The 15045-nt window shown below is 38.7% G+C and overlaps 1 long non-coding RNA gene across 2 annotated transcripts; it reads left to right on the top strand.

Annotated features, from left to right (window-relative positions):
- The first annotated feature begins 1290 nt into the window (after nt 1–1290).
- Nucleotides 1291–7087, top strand: LOC137441034 (uncharacterized). Of its 2 annotated transcripts, none has more exons than XR_010987299.1 (4): nt 1291–1672; nt 2146–2203; nt 5126–5206; nt 6363–7087. It is a non-coding gene; the product is annotated as an uncharacterized lncRNA (long non-coding RNA). The 2 variants fall into 2 exon arrangements; XR_010987300.1 differs by having other exon boundaries at nt 1635–1672; nt 2133–2203.
- Nucleotides 7088–15045: the final 7958 nt, after the last annotated feature.

Genomic DNA, 15045 nt, shown 5'->3' with positions numbered 1-15045 from the left:
GGAAAAAATTGCTGCTAAGGCTGAACAGGCTTGCTCTGTTATGTAGCATTCCAAGGAGTGAGTTTGGAAGCAGAGGGAGCAATTCTGTTCTACATATTTTGGTCCTTTTAGCATACAGGAAAAGAACAGTCTTTAAAAGAGGGCATCATAGTTCTGCTGCCTTCCAAAGAGGACCTGAGGATAAATTTGACCTAAGCACACACTAGCACAAGACATGTACATAAACTTTGCTCTGTTGCACAATTTAGCTCCTCAGATACCCTGTGATCTTTCTAGTCCAAAAGTCAGTCCTGAAGATCTGTGCTAAGCAAAGTCTTTCTGTGCTGATAGATGCCATCTGCTTTGCAGGGTGAGGAAGGCTACTCTGTTCCGCTTCCGTCTACGGGACAGCGCAGCACATTCGTTCAACAATTTTCAAACACGTCATCTCTGAAGACATCTTAAATACCATGAATTGCTCAAGTGCACAGAACAGTGGGCTGTTTGGACACTGACAGCTGACAGAGACAATGCTGCCAGAGACCAAAGAGGATGCTGGTCCCTTTCCTGATTGCCAGCCAGTAAGAATATTAGCTATTGTTTTAATTGTCCTGGTGATGTGAATTTGCTGGCTTTGCATGCTTCTCTTTCCCATGATTCAACTCTTTTAATGCACGCACTGAAATACAGTGGGTGTATGAATAATGTAATAATAAATAAGGACTACAATTTAAACTGTAAAAGATTGGTGTGACACAACAGCATGCACACAAGCTAAAAAAAAAATAAAAAAATAATGTTTTAAATCACCCAAGAATTGCCTCAAGACAAATCTGCTTTCACCGAGCTAAATGTTATTCACTACAGGAAGAAATACATAGTACAAGAGTAAGTCCTTGAAAAGAAAAGAGCCTCCTAAACCCACAAATCCAAGCAAATCAAAAGACAACTTGTTCACAGAGATAAAGGGGAAAAAGAGAGAGGAACGTTTTTAACAACGACTTTTTTCATTCTCTCTTTTTAATCTAGTATCAGTATCAAGAGCTGAATGGGGAGGGCCTTTGAACAGCACCTGCATGGGCCAGCAGTGAAGGTCACATACCAACCTACAAATCTCTCCCCTCTGGCACTGGAGAGACAGTGTTACATTCCTCCCTTTGTACCGACATGAAGTGGCTTCAAGTCCATGTCCAAGTCTAAATAGTCATGCACTGTAACCCAATCATAACTGGTGACTTCTGTATGCTGGCCGGCAGTGGAAACCGGAGACTGCAGATCTCCAGTCTCTTGTGCACCCCTGAGCGTCCTCAGCCAGCACGGCTTCTTCCCTTACCCACCAGCAATGTCAGCCCTGATCCTCTCAGGCTGGCACCAGTTTGTTGGGAGACCTGGGCAATTAAGTGTTCAGGGGGGAAAAAATAAAATCAAACAAAACAAAACAGAAAAAAAACCAACTTCCAGCAACTTTATTAAGGAGGGCTGTGGGCTGGAGTAGGGGAGTAGGTTCCTTTCACCAGGTTCAGTTGCATGAGAGCCTTGGAAAACTTTCTGGCAGCTTGCTGCAAGGTTATTGAAGGAATTGCTGCATGCTTCAGTCTCTTCTCTTTTATTTCTTAAGCAAAAAGCTTAATGAAGGCAAGCAGAAGAAAGAACTTTCTGTCACCCTTGTTGACCTGTTTTGACTTTTAAAAAGGTAAGTGATAGTGGGGTTGGGTATTTTAACCATTGCTGCTGAGCTGCTCTGAAAAAAAAAAAGCTGTATATTTCTTTCAGTGCTTTAAAGCAACATACAGGGGAACTGCTCAGCACTTGTTCTACCACAATTATTCCACAGTGGTACACAAAATGTCTTTCTTTTTTTTTTTTATTCTTCACTATGCTGATACCACAGTAACTCCCTTTGTTAAGGGCTGTTGGAAATACTCAGGTGAAAAACATATTCTGTAGTACTCTTTAGATTTCTCAATTAGTGTATGATGTAATCTGGGGTAACAGACTGTTTTCAGTTTAAAAAGAAATGTCATAGATAAAGGGATTAATTCACATTAATAATTTGGGGGACATTATAACCAAACAGAAATAGGCACACAGAGTGCACAGAATGCTAACTGGCTCTAGCATGCTCACAGTCTGTGTTGTCTTCCTCTGATCAGGCTCTTTTTGTAGGGGACCACACAGAAGATATGTGCCTTGAGAAAGGAAGGAGACCTGGAGCAAACCCTGAGTAAGCCATGGAAGTTGTTGTGCAGGAGTGAGGGTGCAGATTTATCCTAAGTGCATGAGGAGCCATAAATCATTTTCAGAGAGAGCTAGCTGAAAGAGTTACATGTGCTGTGGATAGTCCACACTTAGCAAAACACCATTGTGGACCTCAAAACCTAAAAAAAATGAACTCTAAGTGCTTACCAGAATCTGGGAGATAACACTTATTCATCTGACAGCCATTGCACTGAGAACATTTTACCTCAAGCAGACATTGTGCTTACACAATGGATCTCCTCACCCAAAACACTGGTGCGATGATGCTTATTATGGGGTTGACAGTCCCATTATGGAAACACAGTCAGAGCTGCCAGTCTTTAAGGGAAAGAAGTTCTGTGTGCTGCATGTGTGACAGGCACTAATTCCAGCCCTGAGAAGGAAATTTGGTTAAACCTAGGTGCACCAGTGCCTTCCGTGGGTGCTTGTGGTTCTCCAGGGACAAGCCCATTCAGCTTGAGTAGGATCACTGGAGTTTCACAACACACCCACACTTCCCAAGCAGCTGACTTGTGCTTGAATATGTACTGTTAAGTGGCAACGTAGAGAAATTCTAGAACATGTCAGTTTAATCAGCAGTCCACAGTTAAAGCCCTCTTTCATCTTGGTTATATATTAAAACATATGTAGTAGGTACTAAAAAGATTGCAATCCAAATATCAGAGCCCCCTTGCACCACAGAGGATGTTTAAGATCACTAAAGACCACTTAAAGCTAACACAGTTTTTTGGGAGTGTTTAGATAGTCGCAGCACAGGAAACCATGGAGAAACCAAAGATCAGCAGAAAAGTTTAAAGACAGAATTGTGTACTTCCAGGCAAGCCACCCACTTCCCAAACATCATGGTGGTACAAGGCATCTGCTGTGCAAAGTTTTCCATACGCCCCTGACAGAATTAAATATATGGCCACACATAACGATAAAGCATCAAAAAACCAAGCACTTAGCTTCCTTGCTGCATAAACTCCCAGCCAGCTAATGAGGAGCTCGCAAAATAGGCCAGAGTCACTATTTTCAGATCTAGATGTTGTGTTTTACTTGGAAGGCTTTAATATATCAATAGGAAATGACAGAATTTTTTCCTTGTGATGTTCTTCAATCCCAATAAACTACATACAAATATTCTATGTGCCAAGACTTCTTCAGGCAAATTCTGGCTCATCAAAATCCCAAATCTTATCATTCAATTAATATTAGTCAAATTAGCCATTATGCAGTGGGTGAGGTGGCAGAGTACCTAACGTCATCATGACATAATATTGTCAAGCAGTGTTGTGACAACTTTTGCATTTTAGAAAAAAAGAGCTTAGCCAATCTTACACTGATTGGATTGACAGCAGCTAATTATTGGGTAGTCAGATAAAATTCAAGTGTATCCAGATGAAATTGAAGTAGGAGTGGCAGCTATTAAAAATAGCTTTAAAGACAGCAGCAACTTCCCAAGTTGTTAAATAAGAAATAACAGTTATCTTCTGGATGTTATTGACAGTTGTCTTTACAGTATCAACAACCATATCACATCATTAGTGTAATGCTTTGCAATATTTCAGAAGATATAAATTAGCCTTTCAAGAAAGGTTCATGACCCTAATTTCATTTTCTCCAAATAAATCCAATGCAATGTCCCCACAGAAGATAATGAAGATCTACAGCTCACCTGAGGAATCATTTAAAAGCTCATTAATCATATTTAAGATTCGTTGTAGTGACATGTATTACCAGATTGTCCTTCTAAAGTACTGTGTGTAAGATATTCCTGGCATGCAGTAGATTACACAATACTGCCATCAAACTTGGTCTGTCTTTAACTGGAAGACGTGGAAACTGGAATATCAGACTCAAGGGGAAAAAATTTTGATTTGCAGTGTCCCAGGGTAACAGTGGGGAAGCCAAACATACAAGAACAAAATAATAAAGATAAGGTTGACTTAGGAAACAAGACATACAACATATGCTAAGACTGATAGAAGGAGAAATATTTCTTGTGAAATAACATGTACAAAGGCATACTTAAAACAAGATTACCTCAATCAATCTTTGTCAGTGCAAGGCAGCTCTCAGATGTTTGAAAATGCCTGTCCATTGGGTTTAGAAAGGGTCCCCACCAAAAACTTTTAGCAATTGCATGAGTAAAGGAAACATTAAGTGTGAAACAAGAAGTTGACTTACTTCATCAAAACCAGACAAAATTAGTCATACTACATAGGAAGTTTCTAGAGGGTAACAAATGACATAGAAATAGTTCAATCAAAAATACTGTGAAATAAATTCCTTTGTAACCTCAGTCATCTGTAAATTATCTTTTTCAACACTTAATTTTATAGCTATATGCAAAATCATTAGTGATAGTCTCGCTCTAAACTCACATTTCAGTACAAAATAGCACTAAAATTATGTCCACTCAGAGCATCATTTGCTGATAGTTGCTGCATTTAAAAAATAGTAGTAGCTGTTACTAAATGCCAGATGCTGTCAGAAGCGATGAAGATGATAATTTTTAGTCTTCACTACTTCAGATTATTATCTGATATTCAGTTTCTCTGACAAATGGAGATATTTATGAACTGACTATAGCAATCTTCCAGAACTGGAAATTGGTCTGCACTGTATGATGATGACTAACAAGTTGATCGTGATTAAAAGCAGAGTCCTATGACTAAAGTTAGCCCTGAGATTTGCTGAGGGCCTGTGGCTGTTCTAACTCTCACTAAGTCATTCTAACTGCCAGTGAAATGAGAATTATAAAATCAATTGCTTTCAAGCGGAGGTATTCATCAAATTCCTTTGCTGTATTTAGACAATTAGTTTCCTCTGTCCTTATCTGTATTTAGACAATTAGTTTCCTCTGTCCTTATCTGCCTTTTTATGAAATTTCTTATCCCTGCAGAACATCAGGAACTTTCTGTCCAACTTCCACATTTTCTGGGGAACACAATCCCATGGAACTGTTCACATCTGATGGACTGTGGTCAGTCAAAGATCATTTCCCTCTGGTCTTCAGGCAATTATGCTGCATGTGCAATTGATGCTTAGTCTCTCGACACAAATGCGAGTGTGGATAGTAAGATATTGAGCATAAACTCATCAGGTGAACAGATTAATAAGAGAAATCGATCTTAGAAGTGTGGGGAGGAAGCGGGGAGGAAACGAAGAAGTAATCTGTTTAATCTGTTGAAATTGAAATTGACCAAGGAGGTTGAGAATATAACCAGACCTTCAGTTTTGGCTCAAAAGAAGTGATCAGAAACTACAGGAGGAAATGCCTTGTGGGGTTATAAGTAAAGTCTTGAAGACAAAAATAACGCATTGGGTTTGTGCTTTGTTGAAGCACGGTTTGGTGTGATTTATAAAAGTTATATATGGGGCTATACACTCAGACCATTTCTTTGTATCTACAGAGACCACTTGAACATAAGTAAACTACATAATTTATGAGTTCTCATTTCAACATTGCTTTAACTCCAACAATTGTTTTCAGCATTTCTAATTTTCAGAAGTGCTATTAGCAAACTACCTCCAAGCTTTGCTTCAGGTAAATATGCTAAAAATATGAGAGCATAAGGCATAGATTTATTATACAGAAAGAAATTACGTATGGTGATCAAGCAGGATAGCTATTGACTGGACACTAGAAGCTTTGATGACTGCTACTCAATTACATGTTTTTTAACTTCCTCAACAGTGTGGCTTGCTGCTGTATACAAACCAAATTTTCTGTCTGGAGAAACACACTGGGGATCTCATCTGAACTCAGGGTACCAGAACACAGAACCTCAGTGGAGAAAGGAAGCAGATAACCATGAAATTTACATTACTGCCTTATTTCAATAGATAGCTTTATGCTCCAAAAGCATAGTTTAAAAATTGCCTAATGAATCATACAAGATAACTGCTCATCACTGGGAGCTGAGAAAGGTAACGTTTTCCATGAGTGATGACAGATTCACAGATTCCCATAAAGATTTTGTAGTTTATCCAGGTAGCGTCAGGGTAGTATTACAGAGGTAGACAGAAGTAAAGTCTCAAAAGCGGAGGCCATGACCAAAAGCTGGATATGCAATGTCATAATTCTAATTTCCTGAGGTAATAAGCACATACAGCTCAAGCTTGATTTCTTTTTTCAGAAGACCACAACCGACACTGAAGAAAAGCCAAATTTCAAAAGATGGAAGAAAATAATAACCAATTACTGTATGTCAATTTGACAATCCAGAGCTTGTACTGAAAAGAAATGTTATTGAACAAGTGAAGCGTATGCTTTTACATGAAGAGGATGACAAACTCTCTTTAGCTCCTTTGTCTGCAGATGGAGGTTTGCTGTAATTTTTCTAAGTAGCCAAAAGAATTAAGATAAAATGACAAGTCCAGTTATTCAGTATGATAATAGGAATCCTGGCTTTTTAAAGCAAAGAGAAAACTGAGTAAGAAATACGTAATTTGGAGAGAGAAAGCCACACACTTACTGAGAGGTGAAAGGAGAGCTAAAGCTTGTGGCAGAGAAGCTCAAACCCCCTGCATTTTCTTACAGAGTCAATTGCAGCAAGAACCAAACATCCTCCTATAGTATCTATGTCAACGTTAAGAAGCTTATCTTACTTTATTCAGATATTCCAGTGCAGGTCAGCTTCTCTACCAGTTTCTCTTTTGTTATCAATTAATTTTAAAAAAATTAAAAATTCAATATTATGGCCTTGCATTTTTACTGCTGCATAAGGCTCTAATTCACAACTGTGGAAGGAGCAGTCCAAGTCACTTGTCTGTGCCTTGCTAGCAGCCACATCATATACTCCACTTTAAAAACTGTGTATTTCCTGCTTTAAGTTGCCCAGGCTTCAATAAAAATGGGATGAGAGACACTCTAAGGGCATCACTGTTGTAGCAGTCACCTTATTTTCAGCCTACATTTGTCCATTTTAACTTTTATTCATTCATTCACTCTTAGCCAGTATTTTCCTTTAGCTTCAATTGTTTCTTCTGTCTCAGGTATGTACTCACAATACATTTATGAAGAGAAATTTAAAGCTATGGGAGGATGCTGAGAAATCCCAGCTTAGTAATCTTCTCTTGTAATTGAGGCTTCTTTTCTCCTGCCCTTCAGCTTGGTAACCTTCTACTGTCATTCAGGCTTCTTTTCTCCTGCCATTCTGTACTGACATATTTTAGGACCAGCAATGTCAGGAGAATTGTGTTGTGGGGCATGTGAAGAACAGGGGACTGTGGCTGGCAGAAGGATGGATATCCAGCTTCACTATATACTTCTTCCCTAAGCCCCACTTCTTTCCTTAGCCTTTTCATTTCTATGGCTGAAAAGTGCTTCTTGCTGTTGCACTTCCACATGCCAAACTCAGCTGACTTCTAGAAGCTCTCAATTTATTCCTACACCTTCTGAACTACAAGACATAGATTTCTTTCAATAAGGTTTTCTGTTTATCAACACTCTTTCAAAAATTGCTACATTTCTGGTTGGATCCAGAGCCCATGTCTATTTTCTAATCTTTATTTTTCCTCTGTTGGAAACAGAAGTTCCAGATAGAATTTACATCACTGAAATAGTTTTTGCATGCCCTCTGTATTAAAATTTCTGGTCTTTTTAGTTCATTGGGTTTTATAAATATCTCCCTAAAATTTAACAAATTTTGTTTTCAAGTGCAAGCTAAGGTTAGTGGCAGAACTATTTGTATTCACTCTTTTAGTTGCTTTTAATTGGAACAAGTCAGGATTTCCCAACCCAGTAATAATTTCTTACAATAGTCTCTTTCAAAAGTAGTACTTCATTTGTTTACTGAAACTAAGTCTGTAACAGCATCAACTCTGGCTAGTTCATTGCCCTTTGTGGAAGAAGTGTCTCCTGTGTAGGAGTACCTGGGAGCTACCATTATGAGCATATGCCAGGAAATTACATTTTTCTCTAATAATACATTTCTTAGAAGAGGGAGAGCGATTATTAAGAACAACAGAACAACACAAAAGATTATAACCAATTCCAAGAACTTTCCAACTGGTTGGAGACTCTTAGAACCATCTCACCACCATCTATGTGTTGACAACACTGTCCTTCTGAAAGCAACTAGGCATAACCTGTTCCTGCACGCAGTGTCTTCAAGCCTTTCCTGGCTGCTCCACTGGAGGCAGAAGACCAGTGGATGGTCCTGGCCCGCTTGCTCTTACCCCACACCACAGCAAGGTATTATTACAGGTGGGGAAATCGTGGTGGATATCCGTTCATCTCCTTATAACACCAGTTTGAGAGTAAAAAGTAAACAAAAGTGGCTATAGAAAAAAAATAGTTACAATTTCATAAAATATTCTCAGCTCAAATCAAGAAAATTAGAGAAATAACACATCTAAAAGACTGAACAGGAGAGTTGCCTGTTTGCTGAGTAATGCTCAGCTTTGTCTGGTTTCAGTTCCTCTCACAGAAGGTGACCAAGAGGCAGCTATGACTTTCCTGGTTCAAGCCCACATACACTCAGTTACACAAAGGTCATGGCATCAAGGCAAGAGTTTTGAAGAACAAAGGCTGTGGGAGTCCAAGGTACAATACAGGGAGGAGCCCCACACCTTGGCCTCATGAAGGCCAGGTTCATGGCGCTGACCAGCAGGTCCCACCGCTACCCCGAGGGCCCACCAAACACCCATGCACCCCTGTGAAAACATTAAAAAGTAATGCATGCCAGAAAGCCTGTAAATTTCATGTAGCAAAGACTTAAATGAAATCCTGAGTAAGAATAACATAGGTCATAACATATGTCAGCTAACATAGTATAGATAAACGTAGTTATAAGCATATTTGTATACACACACTATGTTCTTGTCCAGGGAGGTCTCTCTGAAAGCTGTAGCATGTATACCACACATGTACATGTGCAAGCATAATGATTTCACACAATACAAAAACCTACCACTTTCATCCTTTTCCACAAAATTAGTATAGCCTCTAAACCAATCCACTGATCTAAACAGCAGAAAATAGGATGCATATCACTTAAAATTCATACATAACACAATCAAACAAGATATGAGAGAGGCATCTCATAAACCATGTCATAAAATGAAAAGTAACACCAAAAATAAGTTTTCCTTGAAAGTAGCCTTAGTGCCAACATTTCTCAAGATCACATTTAATTAGTGTATTTGTTAATCAACTCTTGGGGATGGAGATCATCTCTTTTTAAGGGTTTAAAGGAGCATTAGTTCAGTGGCATCCCACTCTTGGACAGTTTTCATTTGTTACTATAACACAAATACAAAATAGTAGTGGTTAAAAATAATACCATTTAGCAATGGCTTCACGTCTGTAACTCAGCTGAGGATGAATCATTCTCTACTTTATTGGATGTTGTATTCTTACTTGTTATGAAGTTCACTGGTTGGGTGAGATTACAAAGCAAATAAGAATTTACACAGGGAAGTACAGAAGTAAAGGAGTTCAGATTCCAAATGAGTAATTCCAAAACTGGGAAATCAGACTACAACAGCAAAAGCTGAGAAGAGCCCAAGGAAGCTAGATGTCCAGCTGTCATTTATTTTCTGAATTCCCTCCATTCAGGCTAGACTTTCAGGGAGATGTTTTTATCTTTGTGCGTTGGTGAGTCTATATACACCTACTGGGTCAGCAGGTGGGTCAAGTGAAGCAATTTTCTTCCTGGCTGGAAGAAAATGTTTTACATTTGCACAAGAACAGGAAACTGCACCTAAATACAAGTTGTCTGGACTCCTCAGCCTGTTACTAAGTAATTTTAAATTAGCTAACCTGAATGGGAATCTTGAGCTTCATTCAGTCCAAATTTTAGCAAACAGAATAAATGGCAAGGAAAAGATTTCAAGATTTTGGCTTCCTGTGAGATTACAGCAGAATGCAAAAATCAGTGTAATCTGTGAAGCATTATTTTTGAGTCTAATAAAGGCAGACAAGTAGAAAATTTGATAGTTATATAATAATATCTACTGGACCACTAAAATAACTTGCTGGTCAGTATCTGTATTATCAGTCATACTTCAGTGAAACCAATTGCAATCAAATATTCAATACCACTTAGCTTTTGTACAGTACTTTTCATCAGTGCTGTTCATCAGCACCTAGCAGTTTATGAAAAAAGAGTGTTTCATTATCACATTTTAACAGGTAAAATGATAGCTGAGACAAAAGAGAGAAAGTGACTTGCTGAAGGTCATTCAACAAGCACAAGGCAGAGCTGGGAATAGATGACAAGTCTACTGAATCCTCATCCAACATTCTCGTCATCAGATAGTGCAGTCCTTCACAGTAACTCACTGTTTGTCTGCTCTCTCAACAGCCTGCTGCAAATTACATTCTTCACCCCAGATAACTGCCTCCTTATATATTGAAGGAAATAAACACCAGTAGTGTGTGGAAAACCTGGAAGGTTCCATCTACAATGAAAGTGGCTAAGAAATAACAGTCAATCTTAAGCTACCAGCAGGTAAAATGAGCGTCCTTGCCTCTGTGGTTTATTAGTGGCTGAATAAGGTCAAAGAATAAGTTATCACAAATTAGTTCAATCTCTGTCTTTTCGTCTCAAGGACTGAATTTAAAATCAGCACTCCAGCAGAGTAAACAATGAGGGGGACAAAAGATGCCTTAGAAAACCTTCCTGTGGACTGCCGTACGTTTCCAAGTGTTTAAGAGCAACACAACATTAGGCCGCAACTGTATTTGTTTTCTTCCCAGCCAGATGCGTGTGGAAGGCACATGTGGAAGTTAGTTTTTTGACATCTCCATGGTCATTCTTTAGCAGGTGTTGAAATAAAAGTTACCATTTCCTGCTCCTTAAGGGTTTTTAGAATTAGGCTTCCAGCCATAGGCTTATCTAAAATCCGTGGAATCCAATTAAAACTGTACTGAAGTCTAGACTGAATTATCTTTTCATGAACTATTGGTAGTATAAATTAGAAGTTTGCACTGAGCTTCTGTTGAAAGCAATTTGATGCTGGGGAAGCGATATAAATTCCACATTCTGAAGTAACATCTGATTGACATGCATGCAATGTAACTGAAAGTTGAATGCCCAGCTTTTTAGATTTTTGAGTTATCAACTAGTCTGGTACTTGATTTCCTTTCCTTACTGTTATAATACCCATAATTGTGATGGCTCTTCTAATACAGATACTATGAACAAAAGTCAAATTATTTGATGAAGAACTAAAGGGAGCTAAAACCATCCTCTTGCATTGTCACAGCCCATCTAGATATCTAATCTACACAACTGGGGACACCCCTTCCAAAATTCAGGTGTTTTCTTGCATTTGGCTACTCTATTTTACTCCCCCATCCCCCTACTTGGAGACTTGAAGTAAAATGAGGTATGGTTCATTCTACTGTACTGTCTTCAAGAACTGGCAATTTGTCCTCTCCAGCATGCATTACCATGAGCAATTGCTTCTGTCAGTGTATATGTTCCAGCATTCCCAAATGAAGTCACTAATGCAACAGGTTGTCAGCAGTCAGTAATAATCTAGGTGCTAGGGGAAGTTCTGTTTGCAAGATTCAGCTGGTGTCCTTTCTTCACTCTAGTAGGAACAATGTACTGGTAGATGTAAATAAGCAAGGGGGGGCGGGGTGGAGGGAATCCTTCATTGACTACTTCATTTAAGAATCTACCACTTTTATTACAAAGCTCTAGCTTCACCCCAGCTGAAAAAGTTATTCTCTAATTCCCCGGAATTCATTAGAAGGAAAATTATTATACGCTTTCCTAAGAGCAGTCAAGGCTGTCCTATACAATTCTTGTACCCTGAACTCAGGGACCCTCCAAAACAGGCCAGGTAATAAACAATAAATAAAGATATTGGTTTGTAGGAGGTGTGTCCAGTAAAAAAAAGTTGTTTTCATGAGCTTTTCATCCAGAAGTTCCAAGGTAGTTCAGACTTATGAGATCCTCTGGAGACTGAAAGTATTATTGTAACAATTCTAAGATTCTGGAAGGTGGGCATGCAAATTTATTTTCCCTGATAAAGTTTTCACAAGAACTGCCAGTATTGGGAATAGAGTACAAAAGGAGCTGCCTCTTTGTCCTGATTACAGAATTATTCCCAACACAGCAGCATCGGTAGAAACATTTCCACGTCACTTTGATTTCAAAATAAGATCAGTCCTATTTCCAGACTGCTACCATTGTTTAATCTCCAGAACATAGTGATATATCTACAATTGCTGATTTAAAAGTTAAATAAAATAAAAATTAAGGCTGACAGAAGTATAAAGCTCATTGTCATAAAGCAAAAAAAAAAAAAAAGAGTAACAATAAAATTATTATATCAAAAGGTGATCATAGATATCATCCAGGACTCTTCAAAGGTACCTCGTACTCAGAATCAGTTTCTTCTATAATCTGTCTCTTTGGCTGTATCAAATTAATCTGATTACTTCCTACCAAGTTATATAAACCACCTTATAATAAATTACAACATGAAACATCTCTCATTAAGCAGGGAGACACAGCTGGAATTATACAAAGACAAGCTATCTCTACTCCTGAAGCTCTCTGTGTTTTAAACAATTGCCTATGCCTAATTCTGTATGGAGGAGGAATTGACTTTAATAATAATATTGTCTATGCTACTATAATTACTCAAAAAGATAAAATCTGTCATTTCTGAATTATGAGCATCTGGGATGTTTCTCAGTGGAGTCCTAGAAACAGTCCAGCTTTTAGACTATAACTCTAAGAATTCCAACCTTCAACATTCCAGAATATCAATCACAAAGCTTCTCACTATTATTTTTGACAGGTGAATAATTGTTCCCCAGTTTTCCAAGCCAATACTTTAAAGGGAAGGCAAAGTGCATCTCTCACTGCTGCCTGAATTTATGTGGTGTCCACAGCAGTAGCTCTGGAAGCAGCATTTTAGAATACAGAAATGAAGCTGATGATCACAGGAGCATGAAAAATACACTTATTCACTTGACTGAAATCAATGAAATGAGTAGAACCACTTAGTGTACCACCAGCATCCCAGATGTAGACATTTGCACATGGACGTGGCAGAGAACAGTACATGCCCACCTGGTATGTTCCATCTTAACCTTACTAAACAAACAATTCAAATGCAAGACAATCAAAATAGTGTTGACATGAACCCCCTGAAATACTAATGAAATGGATTAAAATATATTTTTTTATAGATGGGCATACAGAGATTGCAATTAGAATACAAAACAAGAATAGAAAACATCTGTTTTCTAAAGGCATACCTACCTATTTGAAAGGTACTAAAAATACCTGTCATCTTTTATACTTCCTTTAAACTTATAGCATTCCTATATGAGCAACTGAGCACTCAGCAAGGGCAGACTTTGGCTCTTGCAGCTCATGGTAGAGTTTGGATTAAGCTTTTTCTGGGTTTAGAGAAGAGCAAGTGAAGATGAAGGAGTTTCGTTTTCCTCCCGCTAAATGGTTTTTGTTCTGCAATTTGTGTTTTAAAGGGTATTTGTTAGGGGGTAGCAGAATGCATATCCTTTGGATTTGGCTGGATAGCCACAGGTATTAACAGATCACCTACCTGTCTGTTGGGGGGTTTTGTCATTTTCTTATAGATGTCAGTGCTAGTAACAGACAGACACAGCAGTGTATGTGCATGCTTAATTCTACACACTGCTTGTGGCTATGAGTCTGGTTGACAGTCAGGGCAAATTTGGGTTACATATAATGACTCACAAGAGAAGGTATTGAAAAGAATAGGTGAAAGATCAGCTGTAGATGGAAAAAGCAATAATCCAACTCTTAACATTCTACTCTCTCAAAATATTTAGAAAGAGATTCTACACAAAGATATCTGGCTATAATTTATTTACAATATTGCTTTTATGTCATTTTTGTCTTACATTGGAAAATGCAACACATGATTCCTATAAATAAAGGAGAAAGATGAATGACAGGATTTTATTACAGAAGAAGCCAGACACTCTAATTAACAACCCAAGGATTATGCTTAGGGCAGATGAATCCCCTAAAGTGTGAGCAGCATTTTTACCTCCTTCTATCAGGAAAGGAAAAGTTTAGGTCATCCGAGGGAAATCAAGGAAGCAGAGAAAAAGACAATTATACCTCCTTTTCTCCTCCTCCAAAGACAACCTGGACATTCCCAAGCTGATGTTGGTCTCAGCACACGCCGGGAGGTGTGTGTGCCCATGCACCACGCGATGCTGTGAGGAATGTGAACGCTCCTCTCCCCCAACAATTACCCTCTGTTAATATTTGATATACAGCCAAAGCTCTTCTGTGAAGAAAATGAGTGAACCACCTATGAAAAAATAAACTGCTTTTCAAGAACATACATCACTGGTAGAGGCTGATTTTCTTGTCCTCAAACAACCCTGCTCTTAAGGCTCCTGGGCTGCCTCTGAATTGCAGACAAAAACATATAGGGAGCTCACTATATAGTGTTTTGTCAGACTCATTCACTCCTGCACCCACACAGGGTGCCTGACTATTAAACCAAGGAACGACTAAACTGACCCATATTGCTGTTGTGACACTAGTAAACTACACATATTAATACCACAGCATCTATCATGGCGCTAATAGCTGGATTATTAGTGGCTGAACAAGCAGGCTTAGGCAGCCTTTATTAGGCTAATGAACAGATTTTTCCAAGCAATGTCCCTAATCACCGTGCCTGCCTGCAGTAAAACTGCATGAATAACTGTTAAACCAGATACAATTAAGGTCCTCACTGGGATTAGAGCTACGGAGCGGCTGTTCCCAGGCACCTAGATCCCTGTTTCCTAATTCTAGTTAATAGGAGACCTTCTGCCTGCTTTCTGCCTTAAGTCAGTAAAGGAGA

Source organism: Melanerpes formicivorus, unplaced genomic scaffold, assembly GCF_026170545.1.
Source record: "Melanerpes formicivorus ecotype bairdi unplaced genomic scaffold, bMelFor1.0.p_v2 SCAF_5, whole genome shotgun sequence".
In the NCBI taxonomy this organism is placed as follows: domain Eukaryota; kingdom Metazoa; phylum Chordata; class Aves; order Piciformes; family Picidae; genus Melanerpes; species Melanerpes formicivorus.
Note: the sequence above shows the minus strand (reverse complement) of the source record. Positions and strands in the feature narration are given on the sequence as shown.